The 19,231-nt window shown below is 40.6% G+C and overlaps 1 pseudogene; it reads right to left on the bottom strand.

Annotated features, from left to right (window-relative positions):
• Window positions 1-630: 630 nt before the first annotated feature.
• Window positions 631-8,360, bottom strand: LOC129824221 (peroxiredoxin-1-like; annotated as a pseudogene).
• Between the last annotated feature and the right edge of the window lie 10,871 nt (window positions 8,361-19,231).

Here is a 19,231-nt window from a genome sequence, read left to right as displayed (position 1 = left end):
TTAGTTCCAGTGAAGGGAAGTCTTTAACGCTACAGCATGCAATGGCATTCTAGAAGATTCTGTGCTTCCAACTGTGGCAACAGTTTGGGGAAGGCCCTTGCCTTTTTCAGCATGACAATGCCCTCGTGCACAAAGCGAGGTCCATACAGAAATGGTTTGTCGAGATTGGTGTGGAAGAACTTGACTGGCCTGCATAGAGACCTGACCTCAACCCCATCAAACACCTTTGGGATGAATTGGAACGCTGACTGTGAGCCAGGCCTAATCGCCCAACTTCACTAATGCTCGTGGCTGAATGGCAGCAAGTCCCCGCAGCAATATTCCAACATCTAGTGGAAACCCTTCCCAGAAGAGTGGAGGCTGTTATAGCAGCAAAGGGAGGACCAACTACATATTAATGCCCATGATTTTGGAATGAGATGATCGACGAGCAGGTGTCCACATACTTTTGGTAATGTAGTGTATCACGTCTAGCTACATTGTAGCTAAATTCACCAAAAAACAAAACAGAATTGCAAACTAAACTGTTAAATTAACCCAGATTTCAATTTCATCGTAAGTCATACAAAAAGTAACTAACAAACATGTTAAGTTTGTTTTTCTGATAATCTGTCAAGGGAAAAAAATAACTGCTTTGTAAAAGTTTTTATTTAGAAGATGAAAGGACAGTTGAGTAGTTTGTTTTTCACTGTAAAAAAACTAAGTTTTCTTCTCACTTTTTCCCCCCAGTAAAGCTGCTTTTCCTCATTTCACAGACTGTGGCCTAAAGACAAAAACTATGTTACCAAAATGATACAACAGAAAACAAAATCCCGAACCATCATTAGCTAGGCTTCCATCTAACTGGCGACAGTTTCATGTGAATATTCTAAAATCTGCACCTTTTCTCACCAGAGTTGTGTTTCCATCAAATTGACTTGTAGCGGATAAAAATCTGTGCATGATGACGTAGTGCACATAACATTTACTTTAGAAGTTAAATTACCATGTACCAAATAAAAAATAAGTTAAATGTGTTTCCATCGCATTTCCAACTCTACTGATGGTTTTGTAACAAAGAATGTTGCCTTATATAGCGAATGTGTGCTCTAGCCAACAGCTTGCAGATACAGTGCAGGTATAGCCTACACATGAGGTTATTATGGACAAAAGAGCAAGATTATTTGAATTTGTCAAATGGCAGCCAAACATCAATCATCATGTCACCAGAATAAGACCCTCGATATTTATTGGAAAGGAGTATCAAGCTCATCAACTGGTACATTCACCACCCTGTGAAGTTCATCATAACTTATTTCATCTGTAGCCTAATAAACTGCATGCTTTCCCGAGTCGTAGTGCACACATGTCATCACATGACTCCCAAGTTTACTTTGATAGGATGGTGACAATAATTTAAAAATATATTATATCAATATTTGCGCATAAAAGCCTTTCCACTGCCATTTCTCTCATAATACATTTTACAGACAAAACGATCCCACCTTGTCTAGCGTATTTTGTTTTGTTGTCATTTGGAAAGTTTACCGGCAAATTCACTGTTTCCATCAGATCTGTCGTGACATTTTTCATCCGACATGTACTTTACTCGCATAAAAAGGTTGGATGGAACCTGGTTAATGACACTAAAACACCTCCAACACAATCTAATCTTGATTCTTTGGTCATCATTTCTATCTAAACACATGACAGATAATGGAATGCTGATGACATTGTTCTACAGTTCCCAGGCACATAGATGGTGAAGAGCAGTAGCCTATTGTTCTATTGAAATGTACTGTAACTGTAGTTGTCCTACAGCAGGCTGCAGACACTCATCATCTTAGTGCTGCTTGGAGAAGAAGTCTTTGCTCTTCTGGGTGTCGGGCTTGATGGTGTCACTTCCTGGTTTCCAGCCGGCGGGACAGACTGAGGAAACACCAGAGAAGAAGTGTGTGTGTCAGGACAGTGCAGTATGATAAACAAAACACTTTGAACTGGAGCTTGTCATTTTTATACATTCTGACATCTACTATCAGCCTAACATTCTCAGCTGTTACAAACATGGAATGTTACCTTAAAAGAGAGAGTGGTAATAGTGCTCTAAATGCTGTTCACATAGTGCAGGTATCGTCAACTGGCGGCCCTTGGCCCCCCCCAAAGTTTTGAGCCCCAAAAATATTTTTGGACATGTAACACTAAAATCAATAGGAATTCACCTCAAAATGATTTTAATTTAGGAAATCTGTAACTAAGTATTTCCACTCATAAATAGAGAGACATGTGATTGTGTACCAATGTAATCAAGGTTTGAAATTATGTTTTTGTCAAATACATTATCTGTTTGGGCTTCTTTCGTACAAATGATTTATAATTATGTTCCAGTCCCCCGACCATCTGTCCCAGTCCCCCGACCATCAAGAAAAGAAATGGTCCCGCGGCTGAATCTAGTTGATGACCCCTGACATAGTGTATGTGTCTTCTGACGGTACATGGTCAAATATGGCACTGCAAAAGGTTAGCCTGATTCTGTGTAGGATAAGGAGGCATCGTCTTTTAGAAAACAAAAAGAAAGCAGGGTTAGTTATGTGCCTTCTCCGTGTTTGTCAGTGAACTGAAAGGCCTGCACCAGACGCAGGGTCTCGTCGATGGACCGTCCCACTGGAAGGTCGTTGATGGTGATCTGCCTCAAGAGGCCCTTGGCGTCAATAATGAATAGGCCCCTGAAAAAACAAATATGGTATAGATTGAGTCATTTAGGTTTGTGTTAGTCTTGTTGGGCACATTACCCAGGTTTTGACCCAGTCGGTCATAGAAACATTGAACTTTGACCCTTGAACTTGTCTGTTGTGAACCCACCTGTAGGCGATGCCCTCGTCCTCCTTCAGCACCCCGTAGTCCGTGGAGATGGAACGCAGTGTGTCGGCTACCAGAGGGATCTTCATTGGACCCAGACCGCCCTGCTTACGAGGTGTGTTGGTCCTGTAAGAACACACAACGAGACTGAATTTAGTCTTTTTTGTGTGTCTGAGACCAAGCGTCCCTGACAGCTGTGGTATACAGACGGACACGGATAGTAGTAAACAGGTTTCTGTGTGCCGGTCCTCTGAATAATTAAAAAAATATATTTGGACACTGAAGTTTTAGCCTACTCTAGTAACTGAAATATGTACACTGACTGTAGGCCTATAACACTCACATGTAGCCTAATATAATAGTACTGCAGTAAAATGATACACCAAATTATAATTTGGACTGTGCAAACGTGCGGTATTTGTTGACTTACTTTACTATTTTGTGAATGCCTTTTCAAATGGATTTCACTACTCGTGCGATGGAGCCTCTCCGCGTTAGGATAGAAAGGTTCTTGGTTTATATGCACCGAAGCTGCGCTAACGTCAACCTGCTGTCTCCATTTGCTGGGGAAGGAGACTTTGGGTTTGGGTGGGAGAGGAGGGGTGACCTTTTTTGTTCAAATGTATTTATTTTTCCTTGCTTTTTTCATCAGTTCTGTCTTTGCAAATGTCTGTTTTCACACCTTTTTCCTTTCAATATTTTAGATGGCTAACAAAACGAATAATTGTAATATGTAGGCTTAATCCTATAAAGTTTTATCTTGGAATACTAAAACAATGATTAATCCTGTCAAGAGGTCTAAGATCTTCTCCCATTTGAAAAGCTAAAAGCAGATTTACGCATTAAAGATCAATCAATGGCTACAAAACTCCAGGCTCAGTCAGGTTTTCACATTCTGACTTTAACTCCAAAGCCAGAGGGGTTGCAATTTTGGTTAGTAAAAAAATACATTTCTCTACTACTAATATTATTTCAGACAGTAACGAGACATTTTTAATCATAACTGGCACACACCTGTAGTATTGGTCAATGTATATGCTCCCAATTTTGATGTTGAATTTGCCAAATTGGTTGCTGGGGAAAATCCCTTCTCTGAACACCCATCTTTTGATATTTGGCGTGGATCTGAATTGTTTTATTAGCCCGGCTTTAGACCACTCCAACCCCAGAACTAAGTCTCCTTCTGCTATGTCAGTCCTTCTCAGATTTTATGATTCAGAATGGGTGTACAGATCCCTGGAGATTTCAGAATCCCCAGGCAGTGTTCTTTTTTTCACATGTACACCATTCTTTTTCTTGTATTGACTATTTCTTTATTGATCACAAGTTACTTCCAAATGTCACCTCTTCTGAATATTTACCCACTGTCATTTCTGACCATGGACCTTTAGCCCTCGACATAGTCCTATCAGGACAAACTCGTACTCCTCTCTGTTGGAGATTCAATTCTTTTCTCCTGTCTGATTCAGACTTCTGTAACATTATCTCCACTTCTATTGATAATATATATTTTTCAAATCAGACAAGCTCAACCTCTCATTCTCTCTTATGGGAATCACTTCAGGCCTTTCTTATTTTTCTCATATTAACAAAACTCGGAAAGTTAAACTAGAAGAACTCACTAAAGCCATCCTTGACCACCAATATGCCTTGACGCCATCTCCAGAGCTATATAAGCAACGCTTGAACTTACAATCTGAATTCAATCTCTTGTCCACTACAGATGCAGAACGGTTACTATTGCATTCACGTGGACCTACTATGAACATGGCGACAGGGCAAGTCGTCTGCTCGCACACCAATTAAAACGCAGTGCTGCTACCCGTCTGATTCCCCAAATGAAAGATTCCTCTCATAGCTTGATTTCTGACCCTACGGGGATCAATGACACCTTCAAATCGTTCAATTCCTCCCTGTATACGTCTGAATTTCCATCAGATACTGCCAATATGACAACATTTTTGGGTGAACTGGAGACTCCCACAGTTGAGGCTGAAACTGTAGATGATCTCCTCTCAGCCTTGAAGAAGGTATTCAGTCTATCAAGTCAATGCAGAGCAGCAAACCTCCAGGGCCTGATGGGTTTCCAACTGAGTTCTTTAAGAAACTCCATACCAAGTTAGCCCCTTTACTTTTACCTATGTATAATTAATCACTTGAACGTGGCTCGCTGCCACCTACCCTAACACAGGCTTCAATAGCGCTTCACCTTAAGAAGGGGAAAGACCCCACTTCCTGTTCTTCATTTAGGGCCCTAAGTCTCCTTAATGTGGATGTAAAGATGCTGGCGAAGGTGATAGCAAGGTGTCTGGAAGTAGTCTTACCAGGACTCGTATCACAGGAACAAACCGGCTTTATAAAAGGACAGATTTTCTTTTTATATTCAGATGCGGTTTAACATGATTTATTCTAAACAATTCTCCAACTCCCCTGAGGTGGTAATCTCCCTAGATGCAGAGAAGGCATTTGACAGAATTGAATGGGAGTACCTATTTGCTGTTCTTACATTTTTTTTGACTTGGGGACAAATTTAGCTCAAAGAACCGTCTCTTGTATACATCTCCCCAGGCCAGTGTCTGTACCAATGTCAACCGTTCTGACTATTTTGCCCTGGAACGTGGGACAGGCTGCCCAATGTCCCCTTTACTATTTGCCGTCGCCATTGAGCCTCTTTCAGTAGCTTTACGGGCATCCTCCTCTTTCCAAGGTGTAACACAGGAAGGAGTTGAACATAGGTTATCATTATATGCAGATGATTTGTTACTCTATGTAAATAACCCTGTAACCTGTTTACCTTCTATCCTTTCTATTCTGGAGAACTTTGGCTCCTTCTCCGGTTACAAGCTGAAACTCCAGAGAAGTGAGTACTTCCCACTCAATCCAGCAGCGCTACAGTTCCAGCAGACAGACTTGCCTTTTCAGCTTAGCCGCTCTGGTTTCAAATACCTTGAAGTGAACGTTACTTGTTCATTACATGCTCTTTTTTCTGCAAACTTTGCTCCCCTCCTTACGCAAATGAAATCTGATTTTCAGAGATGGGGTAGCTTACCACTATCACTTATAGGAAGGATTAATGCTGTAAAAATGAACAGTTTACCCAAATAACTATCCATTTCAATCTATCCCATTGTTTTTACCAACTTTCTTTTGTTTTTGTCAATCAATCAGGCTGTTACCACATTGATCTGGCGAGGAAAGGTACCCAGAGTCAGTAGATCTCTACTTCAGAGATGCAAGTTTAGTGGAGGCCATACACTATCCAACTTTGTATACTATTACTGGGCAGCCAACTTTCAGTAATTGCTATTCTGGTTACATGCTCCAGATACCCCATGATGCTACCTAGAGGCACATTCTTGTATTTCTGCTTCTCTTCCTGCTCTACTCCGCTCTTCTCTCCCAGCATCCCCCTATTGCTATACTGGCAATCCTGTAGTTCCTTCCACACTTAAGATTTGGTACCAGTTTCGAGTGCATTTTAAATTCTACTATGGGTCCTATTGATAAGATTCACTTATTCCCATTCCACCAACAAAACTACATCTGCTTGGGAACGGGAAATGGGTGTTGAATTCACACAGGAGTGGTGGGAGGAGGCGATTGATAGAGTACGCTCCACTACATCTTGTGCTCATCTTGGTCACATACAATTTAAGGTTTTTCAAAGAGTGCATTTTTCCAAATCCAGATTGTCTGAAATATATCCAAATGTAAATGATGAGTGTGATAGATGTCATGTTTCTGTTCAGTCAATGCTCTAAACTACAAAAATTACTGGGATTCTCTTTAAAAAAATGATCTGAGGTGCTTGAAATGAACCTGCAGCCATGTCCCTTGATAGCTGTTTTTGGTATTCCAGAATACGCGTTCTCCTTGGACCCCAAACATGCCGATGTTGTTGCTTTTACATCCTTATTAGCTCGACGTGGAATTATTTTCCAGTGGAAGTCTGCTCAACCCCCACTTATTTCTCAATGGCTCAACGATGTAATGTTCTTCCTAAAGCTTGAGAACATTAAGTATTCTCTTAGGGTTTCCAATGAATGTGTTATGTGGAGGAAGGAAGGAAGGTTGGTTGGGATATGGTAAAATCTTTGTACTTACATTGATGTACATTTTGTAAAACTTGAATACAAATATATATGAAAAATGTAATAAAAAGATCGCTGCACTGTAACTTATCCTGCGTCACCTAGGATGAAATCTTCATAAGGCAAAATAATTGTGCAAAAGACTCGTACCAGGCAAGATGGCAGAAGTGGGAGTCAACAGAGGCACCAATGACCTCGCAGTCGATCTTCCTGAACTCCTCGGCAGCGTCACTGAAGGCGATGATCTCAGTAGGGCACACAAAGGTGAAGTCCAGTGGGTAGAAGAAGAACACCACATACTTCCCTGCAGGTAAGCAGCACAAGACACACCATTAGACAAACCTATCAAGTTGCGGAGCCTGGAAGCACACATTCAATGTAACTAAAATCTTATCCAACAGGCTTATAGGTCATTACTGTATTATCAAACTTTAAAATCAATCAACAAAGGACAGTGCAGAATACTATGAAACGTAGTAGTAGGTCTACCTCTGTAGTTGGAAATGCTGAGGTCTTTAAACTGTCCATCTGGCATGACTGCTGTGGCCTTGAAGTCAGGGGCCAGATGCCCGATGCGCGCTTTACCTGCAGCCATCTTCAGTTTCACTGGAGGTGGAGGAAGATAAATTGAACAAATAGGCCTTAACTGTTTTATGTATGCTGTCAATATACGTTATACAGCAATAACCACTCATGGTAGTACACAAAAAACACTAAGATAACTGGACATGAAAGATGAACTGGGATACTCTCTCCATCCTCTTTCTATACATTTTCGGCATTGAAGCTATAATGTGAAAAGAACTGAAAACAATACAGGCAGGAATAGGAAATTGATTCTATGGAAGATTTCACTTCTTTCATGAGCAACACCTAAACCACAGGTGTTTCCTAAATGGCCATTTATGGCTTTATTTTAAGCATTAATCACATAGTTCAACAGGCTGTTCTTGCCTGGCAAGTGGCAAAACCTTTTACTATATTGCACACGCAGTCAGTCCTATTTCGTAAACCTGCATTCGTTTTTTTCTCGACATTTATTTTTCCCCTCACCTGATTTTTTTATTCCAATATTCCATTGAACAAATAATTGATGTAGGCCACTTGGACATAATCCCCCCCCAAAACTATTGTAAAGCTAAACAAACGCATGTATTCTGCCGTCAATGGAAATGTAGGCTACAAGTTTAATGCTGGTAAGATTGCACACAAATGAAATGATAAGGAAATAAAAGTCAAAAACTATTAGTCATAGTATGGCTAAGTTTTCACTTTCTTTTTTTGGAATAACCGAAAACATGCTTTAGCCTATATATTTCATGATAGATTGAAAGTGTAGCCCTACAAAACACATACCTCTGCCTTGGTCCTACAGCAGCCGCTTGAGATGAGTAGTGCGAAGAACGAGATTAATCGCATGGAACTATATACAGCAGCTCAACTCTCGCGATGTTAGAACACTGCCAGTGGCCACAGCCCATTCTTTATTTATTTATTTGTATTATTATTTTCTTTAACAACAATTCAATACTGAAAGTACATGGGGGAACACAAGTATATATACATAATATACAAAGGACAATTGGGCTAGGGGTTACAATATCACATTACACAAGGACCTTAAAAGGGACATGCATAGAATTATGTGTAACAGCTTTTTTGTTAGCAGAGGATTTAATGGTCTTAAAATATAGTTAAATGTATTTTTGTAAGGAACGAAAATGTGGTGTTTTGTTTGTAAATTTGCATTTGTGAATATGAAATTTGGCCAAAAGAATAATGAAATTAATTACATGAAATTGTTTCAATTTATTTCTATTGTAGGTAAAATATCCAAGCAGTACGTCTCTCCACAATAGCGTAAAATCTTCATAAATGTGTTCAATCATAAATCTACTGATGTCTTGCCACAGTTTCCTTACATGAATACAATGCCAAAAAAGATACAAACCTGTTTCTGGGTGGTCATTACAAAAGGTACAATTTGAGTTTATGTTTTTCTTAAACTTCTTCATATACTGGTTGGCAGGATAATATTTATGAATCATTTTAAAGGAAACTTCCTTAATTTTGTGAACAAGTAGGTATGAGTGTGGCAACATCCAAACTTTTTTCAACAGATATTATCAATAAATCCATTCCAATAAGGCATACAATATTTTGCTGAAACAAGGTTCGTATCGCTCTGTTGTTGAATGGACCAAAAGAGAAACAAATCTTTCCTACTGTTGAGTCAACAGGGTTAATGGAAGGTAGACTCTGAGGGTCAGGTCTTGACATGTTCCTGAATAATAAAGCAACACCTGAGGGAATGGCATCTAAACCTATTTCAAACTCTTTAGGTGTTACAGGGACATGTAAAGTGATAAGAAATCCTTATAACTAAGTAAAAAAACCTCTGCATTTACAGTTGAAGTCAGAAGTTTACATACACCTAAGCCAAATACATTTAAACTCAGTTTTTCAAAATTCCCTGTTTAAGATCAGTTAGGGTCACCACTTTATTTTAAGAATGTGAAATATCAGAATAATAGTAGAGTGAATGATTTATTTGAGCTTTTATTTCTTTCATCACATTCCCAGTGGGTCAGAAGTTTACATACACTCAATTAGTATTTGGTAGCGTTGCCTTTAAACTGTTAAATTTGGGTCAAACGTTTCGGGTAGCCTTCCACAAGCTTTCCACAATAAGTTGGGTGAATTTTGGCCCTTTCCTCCTGACAGAGCTGGTGTAACTGAGTCAGGTTTGTAGACCTCCTTGCTCGCAAAAGCTTTTTCAGTTCTGCCCACGCATTTTCTATAGGAATGAGGTCAGGGCTTTATGATGGCCACTACAATACCTTGACTTTGATGTCCTTAAACCATTTTGCCACAACTTTGGATGTATGCTTGGGGGTCATTTTCCATTTGGAAGATCCATTTGCGACCAAGCTTTAAATTCCTGACTGATGTCTTGAGATGTTGTGTTAATATATCCACATAATTTTCCCTCCTCGTGATGCCATCTATTTTGTGAAGTACACCAGTCCCTCCTGCAGCAAAGCACCCCCACAACATGATGCTGCCACCCCCGTGCTTCACGGTTAGGATGGTGTTCTTCAGCTTGCAAGCATTTTTTCCTCCAAACATAACGATGGTCATTATGGCCAAACAGTTCTATTTTTGTTTCATCAGACCAGAGGACATTTCTCCAAAAAGTACAATCTTTGTCTCCATGTGCAGTTGCAAACCGCAGTCTGGCTTTTTTTATGCCGGTTTTTGAGCTTCTTCCTTGCTGAGCGACCTTTCAGGTTATGTCGATATAGGACTCGTTTTACTGTGGATATACAGTAGATACTTTTGTACCCGTTTCCCCCAGCATCTTCACAAGGTCCTTTGCTGTTGTTCTGGGATTGATTTGCACTTTTTGCACCAAAGTACGTTCATCTCTAGGAAACAGAACGCGTCTCCTTCCTGAGCGGTATGACGGCTGCGTGGTCCCATGGTGTTTATACTTGCGTACTATTGTTTGTACAGATGAACGTGGTACCTTCAGGCATTTGAAAAAGGATGAACCAGACTTGTGGATGTCTACAATTTTTTCTCTGAGGTCTTGGCTGATTTCTTTTGATTTTCCCATGATGTCAAGCAAAGAGGCACTGAGTTTGAAGGTAGGCCTTCAAATACATCCACAGGTACACCTCCAATTGACTCAAATGATGGCAAGTAGCCTATCAGAAGCGTCTAAAGCCACGACATAATCTTCTGGAATTTTCCAAGCTGTTTAAAGGCACAGTCAACTTAGTGTATGTTAACTTCTGATCCACTGGAATTGTGATACAGTGAACTATAAGTGAAATAATCTGTCTGTAAACAATTGTTGGAACAATTACTTGTATCATGCACAAAGTAGATGTCCTAACCGACTTGTCAAAACTATAGTTTGTTAACAAGAAATTTGTGGAGTGGTTGAAAAAATAGTTTTTATGACTCCAACCTAAGTGTATGTAATCTTCTGACTTCAATTGTATTTAAATGTGATATTTAATTCATTTATTTTTATATAAATATTTGCAAACATTTCTAAGAACCTGTTTTAGCTTTGTCATTATGGGGTATTGTGTGTAGATTGATGAGGGGGGAAACGATTTAATCATTTTTAGAATGAGGCTGTAACGTAACAAAATGTGGAAAAAGTCAAGGGATCTGAATACTTTCCAAATGCACTGTAGGTCCTTAGAAACAGGAGAAGGAATACATTTGCATTTCCAGTCGGTATATGAAAACAGAGAGGAAGGTCTAGTGCTCTGCAAACAACAAACTACGATGTAATTAGTGTTTTTGTGATTATTCAGGTATTATTTATGTCCATATTATTGTGTTTTTGAAAGCTGAACATTGGGCTGTAGGCCTCTGTTTGATCTGTATCCCACCGCACGCTGCCTGCGAGTTTAATAAGGGCTTATTGTGTTGGTCCCCTCTTATCTGGCCCTTCATGTGGTGTCCATGGCAACAACATGCAAAGACATCACCCCAGTTACAGCAGCAGCAGGATGAGGTGGAGGAGAGATGAGGAGAGGCACTGGGCCCTTCAGTGTGCACCCAACAATCTCTGTAGCATCTTTTCATCTGAGGGCAGAAAATGACTCGCCTGGACCCATTGGCATGACAATGGCCTTAGGAGCTGGCAGCACAAGCATATCTGGGACCAGGCTACATGACCACTGTGCACTGTAATCCCCAATGTGCTGTCATTACTCAAAACTTTTGAGGAAATCCGTTGCACTTCCTAACTCTGAGCACCGTTACTTAAAGTGATTTCGTAGTCATTATTCAAACCGATAGTCACTGTGACACTGTTTGATTAGTATCATCTTGAACATTTTAAGTGACTCCTCCACGATGCCTCCAATATAATTTCCCAGTGTGCCTTGCCTTTTCGAGTGAATTGTAGAGTTACCACCCATGACTGTTTTTGTTAGTGGCAGAGACATGGTTGTCGAATTCGTTAATTTCCAGTACATTGGCCTTCACCAGGTGAATATTATCATTATAATTACTTTCTTTATGACAATATATGACATATGGTATTTCAGAAAGTATTCAGACCCCTTGCCTTTCTCCACATTTTGTTGCGTTACAGCCTTATTCTAAAATGGACTTACAAGTATACACATTTTTTTTTTTTAAAGAAATACCTTATTTACAATTCACCCAACGTATTGTGGGAAGCTTGTGGAAGGCTACCCCGAAATGTTTGACCCAAGTTAAACAATTTAAAGGCAATGCTACCAAATACTAACTGTGTCACGCCCTGGCCTTAGTATTCTTTGTTTTCTTAATTATTTTTAGTTAGGTCAGGGTGTGACATGGGGAATGTATGTGTTTTTTGTAGTGTCTAGGGTGATTATATGGTAAAGGGGGTGTTGGGTGTAGTGTATGGGTTTGTGTTGAGTGAATGTGTCTAGCTGTGTCTATGGTTGAGTGTAGCTTCTAGGAAAGTCTATGGTTGCCTGAATTGGGTCTCAATTAGAGACAGCTGGTTATTGTTGTCTCTGATTGGGAGCCATATTTAAGGCAACCATAGGCTTTAGCTGTTTGTGGGGAATTGTCTATGTCGAAGTGTTTTGTGTCAGCACTGATGTTTGTATAGCTTCACGGTCGTTTGTTGTTTTGTTTTTTCCTTCTTTAAAATAAAAGAAGATGTACTTTCCACGCGCTGCGCCTTGGTCCTCTCTCAGTCCCGTTGACGATCGTGACAAATTGAGTGTATGTAAACTTCTGACCCACTGGGAATGTGATGGAACAAATAAAAGCTGACATAAATCATTCTCTCTACTATTATTCGGACATTTCACATTCTTAAAATAAAGTGGTGATCCTAACTGACAGGTAATTTTTACTAGGATTAAATGTCAGGAATTGTGAAATACTGAGTTTAATGTATTTGGCTAAGGTGTATGTAAACTTCCGACTTCAACTGTAAGTATTCAGACCCGTTACTCTTCTTGGGTATGACGCTACAATCTTGACACACCTGTATTTGGGAAGTTTCTCCAATTCTTCTCTGCAGATCTTCTCAAGCTCTGTCAAGTTGGATGGGGAGTGTCGCTGCACAACTATTTTCAGGTTTCTCCAGAGATTTTAGATCGGGTCCAAGTCCGGGATCTGGCTGGGCCACTCAAGGACATTCAGAGACTTGTCCCAAACCACTCCTGCGTTGTCTTGGTGGTGTGCTTAGGGTCGTTGTCCTGTTGGAAGGTGAACCTTTGCCTCAGTCTGAGGTCCTGAGTGCCCTGGAGCAGGGTTTCATCAAGGATCTCTCTGTACTTTGCTCCATTCATCTTTCCCTCGATCCTGACTAGTCTCTCAGTCCCTGCGGCTGAAAAACAGCATGATGATGCCACCACCATGCTTCACCATAGGGATGGTGCCAGGTTTCCTCCAGACGTGATGCTTGGCATTCAGGCCAAAGAGTTCAATCTTGGTTTCATCAGACAAGATAATCTTATTTCTCATGGTCTGAGAGTCTTTAGGTGCCTTTTGGCAAACATTTTACTGAGGAGTGGCTTCTGTCTGGCAACTCTACCATAAAGGCCTGATTGGTGGAGTGCTGCAGAGATGGTTGTCCTTCTGGAAGGTTCTCCCATCTCCACAGAGGAACTCTAGAGCTCAGTCAGAATGACCATCGGTTTCTTGGTCACCTTTCTTACCAAGGCCCTACTCCAACGATTGCTCTGGTTGGTCCGGCCAGCTCTAGGAAGAGTCTTGATGGTTCCAAACTTCTTCCCTTTAAGAATGATGGAGGCCTCTGTGTTTTTGGGGACCTTCAGTGCTGCAGAAATGTTTTGGTAACCTTCCCCAGATCTGTGCTTCGACACAATCCTGTCTCGGACATCTACAGACAATTCCTTCGACTTCATGGCTTGGTTTTTGCTCTGACATGCACTGTCAACTGTGGGACCTTGTATAGACAAGTGTGTGCCTTTTCAAATCATGTCCAATCAATTGAATTTACCACAGATGGACTCCAATCAAGTTGTAGAAACATCTCAAGGATGATCAATGGAAACAGGAGACACCTGAGCTCAATTTCGAGTCTTATAGCAAAGGAGCTGAATACTTATGTAAATATGTTTTTTCAGTTTTTTATTTTTAATACATTTGCGAACATTTTCTAAAAACCTGTTTTCGCTTTGTCATTATGGGGTATTGTGTGTAGATTGATGAGGGGAAAAATGATTTAATACATTTTAGAATAAGGCTGGAACATAACAAAATTTGGAAAAAGGGAAGAGGTCTGAATACTTTCTAAAGGCACTGTATATTATATTATGGAAAGAACGAAGCTCCTTATAAACTGACTGTGTACATGTAGACAGGATATTACGCGCTATGCCATCCAGACCTATATAATTGAGGCCATCAGCTGACCATTTCCCTCACAACGACAGCCCCTCTAGTGAATGAAGATGGTTATGATGCCTTTTTACCATTCACCACAATAGAGTGAAATCGTCAGCATTCTAAGACCTATTTTACATATTACACACACAATTCACATTTAAATTACCTTTACAATTCACAATACACATTGGCATTATACAATTCATAGAACACAGGGTGTTAGAATAGAAGTACTGTGTTGGTGAAGACATATAGACCAAATTGGTGTGAAGGGTCTCAGTGTGAGCCTGATTGGGTCTGTCATGTCCAGGCCTGCCCTGTGATGGGTTGTCAGGTCCAGGCCTGCCCTGACAGGGCTGTAAACAGGGGAGCCAGCGGGGGTTCTTCAGGGGAGGGTTGGTGCTTAGAGCACCCCTCACAGAAGGCACTGACAGCAGGGCTGCTCGCTCTCTCAGCTCCCTGGACAGAGCAAGAGCAACAGGTTCCTCCTTTGCACATGTCTTTCTGTTCTCTCTGGATGGATCTTGGCTAGCAGCATACAGGTCCGACAGAGCTAATGTCTCTGATTTAATTCAATTTAATGTTATTGGTTCCCTTAGGGCTTAGGCAAATTAGTATTACCGGCAGGCCTGACAAAAAGCCTCTTGAGAGAAATGTGTGGTGTGTGGTAACAGAAGCCCTCTGAGTTGTTTTCAACTCTCATCCTCTCTGATGTCTCCTTCCCGATAGATAGCTTACCTGTAGACTAAAGGCTCGCATCTCATGTATACTGGAGTTCAATCAAATGATTGCATGGCAGGTGCCATAGTGAAGGGCTCAAAGAGCTCAGTCTCAATGAGTGTTCTTTTGATAGGGACTGATGTGAGCTGGATAGATTTCTAAAGCCCCACCTGTAGGCAAAGTAGTGCAGATTTCCTTATTGCACTAATGTTATATGTATTTAGGCAAGTCAGTTAAGAACAAATTATTATTTACAATGACAGCCTACCGGGGAACAGTGGGTTAAACTGCCTTGTTCAGAGCAACAGATTTTGACCATGTGAGCTCAGGGATTCAATCCAGCAACCTGTTGGTTAGTGGCCCAGCACTCTAACCACTAGGCTACCTGCCACCCTAACTATTTTCCTGTGCTACTACTCTTGTTGCCACACTTTCTCCCGATTTAAGTTTTAAAATAAGTGCTATTTTACATGTTGCTAATCATCTGACCACAATCTTTGTTGAGCTATTTCTCCATTATTTGTTGTGATATTGTCAAGAAAATATGAATATGGCATCATTATTTGCCATCATTCGACAGATGTAAAAATGTGTCACACCACCTTTCATTTTTCTCCTGCTGTTTCCCCAAGCTGAAGTTGACCGGAAATTATCTGCAAGATTGGCAAGAGTGATGTGCCTGTCTCTGATCAACTATTATACGCACATTCACTGTATAAAAATGTTTACCATTAATTTAGTTTAATTTGTGATGGTCAAGATAACTGAACAGCGCTCACAGAAATGCACTACTGAGATTGAGAAGCTAGCAGTGTTGCACCGCATAGTGAATAAACTATTGTCAATGGATTTCATGTTACTTTTGAACGCTGAATATTGTTTGCCAATGTTTAACGTAAACTAGCTAGCTAAAGTTAGTTGGCTAACTAGACACCTTGTTAGTGGCAATAAACAGACAGCAAAAATGATTTGTTTATCAATGTTTTTTCTCAGTTCTACACAATGCTCATGGAGGAGGCAAATAAACTCATTGGCACAGAGAAAAGACATCTCATCATGGGGGATGTGGTGTCAGCAGTCAACGTCCTCCAAGAAGCCTGAGGGATGCTGTGAGTAGGGCTGGAAGACACACACACACACACACACACACACACACACACACACACACACACACACACACACACACACACACACACACACACACACACACACACACACACACACTTGAAGCAATCTGTCTGTAAAATAATTTCCAATTTCTAATTAATGTCCTAATCAATAACTTTGCCCTATTTATCTTTCCAAAGCCAAAAAGTATGGTTACAGCAGCAGATCAGTGAGGAGAGGCTTTCTTCATGTGTGGTAAACCTTTCCTGGAGCTGGCCAGGTAGGTTTTCATTGTCTTTCGCACTATTTTAAGTGATATAAATTATTATTATTATTATAAATTACATCTTCGGGTCTCACCAAACCACCTCCATTACAGTTGTAGCTAACAAAATGAATATGTCATTTTGTCTTTGTGAGCCAGGATGGAGAACGGCATCTTAGGGAATGCTCTGATGAGGGTTCCTGAAGAAGATGAGGAGGAGGAGGGAAAGAGAAGCCGATAGACTCCAACATCAAAAGAGCAGACAATGTTGACGGTAAGCATTCTAAATTGTTAAACCTCACAAGTAGTTGACGCTTGCCTAATTATAAAATTTGGCCTAGTGGTTGTGCTGATCTCTCTGATAATGAAGATAATGCTGTAGATCATATAATGCCGTAGATCAGATAATGCTGTTTATAGGGCAGCAGGTCGCCTAGCGGTTAAAAGCTTTGTGCCAGTAACTGGGTCAAATCCCTGAGCAGACTATGTGAAAAATCTGTTGATGTGCCCTTGATCAAGGCACTTAACCCTACTTGCTCTGGACAAGAGCATCTGCAAAATAACTTAAATGTAGTAGTCACATTTACCCATCTTTTGATTCTTACACGCATCTCAATTTATCACAGAGAAGACCAGGGATGAGCTCAGAGTTAATAAGTTGGGTGAATTTTGGGGCCATTCCTCCTGACAGAGCTGGTGTAACTGAGTCAGGTTTGTAGGCCTCCTTGCTCGCACATGATTTTCAGTTCTGCCCACAACTTTTCTCTAGGAATGAGGTCAGGGCTTTGTGATGGCCATTCCAATACCTTGACTTTGTTGTCCTTAAGCCATTTTGCCACAGCTTTGGATGTATGCTTGGGGTCATTGTCCATTTGGAAGACCCATTTGCGACCAAGCTTTAACTTCCTGACTGATGTCTTGAGATGTTTCTTCAATATATCCACATAATATTCCTTCCTCATGATGCCATCTACTTTGTGAAGTGCACCAGTCCCTCCTGCAGCAAAGCACCCCCACAACATGATGCTGCCACCCCCGTGCTTCACGGTTGGGATGGTGTTCTTGGGCTTGCAAGCCTCCCGCTTTTTCCTCCAAACATAACAATGGTCATTATGGCCAAAGTTCTATCCTCTGGTCATCAGACCAGAGGACATTTCTCCAAAAAGTTCAATATTTGTCCCCATGTGCAGTTGCAAACCGTAGTCTGGCTTTTTTATGGCGGTTTTGGAGTAGTGGCTTCTTCATGCTGAGTGGCCTTTCAGGTTATGTCGATATAGGACTCGTTTTACTGTGGATATAGATACTTTTGTACCCGTTTCCTCCAGCATCTTCACAAGGTCCTTTGCGGTTGTTCTGGGATTGATTTGCACTTTTCGCACCAAAGTACGTTCATCTCTAGGAGACAGAACGCGTCTCCTTCCTGAGCGGTATGACGGCTGCGTGGTCCCATGGTGTTTATACTTGTGTACTATTGTTTGTACACATGAACGTGGTACCTTCAGGTGTTTGGAATTTGTTCCCATGAATGAACCAGACTTGTGGAGGTCTACAATTTTTTTCTGAGGTCTTGGTTGATTTCTTTTGATTTTCCCATGATGTCAAGCAAAGAATGAAGTATGAGTATGAAGGTAGGCTTTGGTATACCTCCATTTGACTATTATTATGTAAATTTGCCTATCAGAAGCTTCTAACGCCATGACATCATTTTCTGGAATTTTCCAAGCTGTTTGAAGGCACAGTCAACTTAGTGTATGTAAACTTCTGACCCACTGGAATTGTGACACCAGTGTATTATAAGTCAAATAATCTGTCCGTAAACAATTGTTGGAAAAAGTACTTGTGTCATGCACAAAGTAGATGTCCTAACCAACTGCCAAAACTATAGTTTGTTAACAAGAAATTTGTAGAGTGGTTGAAAGACGAGTTTTAATGACTCCAACTTCATCTCTATGTGTTGTACAGTTTTTGGGGATGTCACTTCTTGCCACTGGGGCAGTAATGCATAAGGTGATAGGTCAAGTCATAGCTTAGGTTAGGTTTAAATGTAAACTCAGCGAAATGCACGAAGTAAACAGTAGTAGTGAGATATTTTCCGCAACAACCAGGGGCTTCATTTATCAATATTGCTTAGTAACTATTCTAAAATACTACTTACGGACAGAATTTTGAATGTTTGTTCACATAGAATAAGTGTGATTTATTAAACAACCCTGTGAGAGTCATAAGCACACTGGTAGGAGATAACATTGATAAATACCAATTGTTATCAGTGCTTGTGCATGACCTTGGCTATTTGCATTTCGAAACACCCCTAATTAACCATGTTTTTAAAATCATTACTTTAAATCCTGTGAGGAATATATAATGCTGTACTATGAAATCAGTGGAGGCTGCTGGAACAGCGCGGGATGGAGTGGCATTAAATCACTGATTCAGCTCCAGCCATTACCACGAGCCCGTCCTCCCAAATTAAGGCAAATATACTTCAAATAAGTAGGCAACACTCACCAATAAGCCATCCATCCTCAACAGCGCCCTTCTGTAGGAGTATAGGCCAACATTGCTGTTCTGCAGAAGGAACAAGTCGTGCGTTCCACTTAGCCAATACATTCAGTAGCGTCTTTTGAGCATTTACAACCTATCACCTGCGCATTAAGAGTGGAAGCCTTTTCTGTTCACATAGTTGAACTCGTTTTGGGATGGTGCTTTTATGGCAATGTGGGGAACCCATTAATGGCAAAGAAACCCCTCTTGACTTCAACCTGCTGTGTGATGGTGTATGGAAATCGTATGTTACTGTTCGTTTTGATGATTGCAACCAAAACAT

Source organism: Salvelinus fontinalis, chromosome 26, assembly GCF_029448725.1.
Source record: "Salvelinus fontinalis isolate EN_2023a chromosome 26, ASM2944872v1, whole genome shotgun sequence".
NCBI lineage: Eukaryota > Metazoa > Chordata > Actinopteri > Salmoniformes > Salmonidae > Salvelinus > Salvelinus fontinalis.
This window is presented reverse-complemented; position numbering and strand designations above follow the sequence as displayed.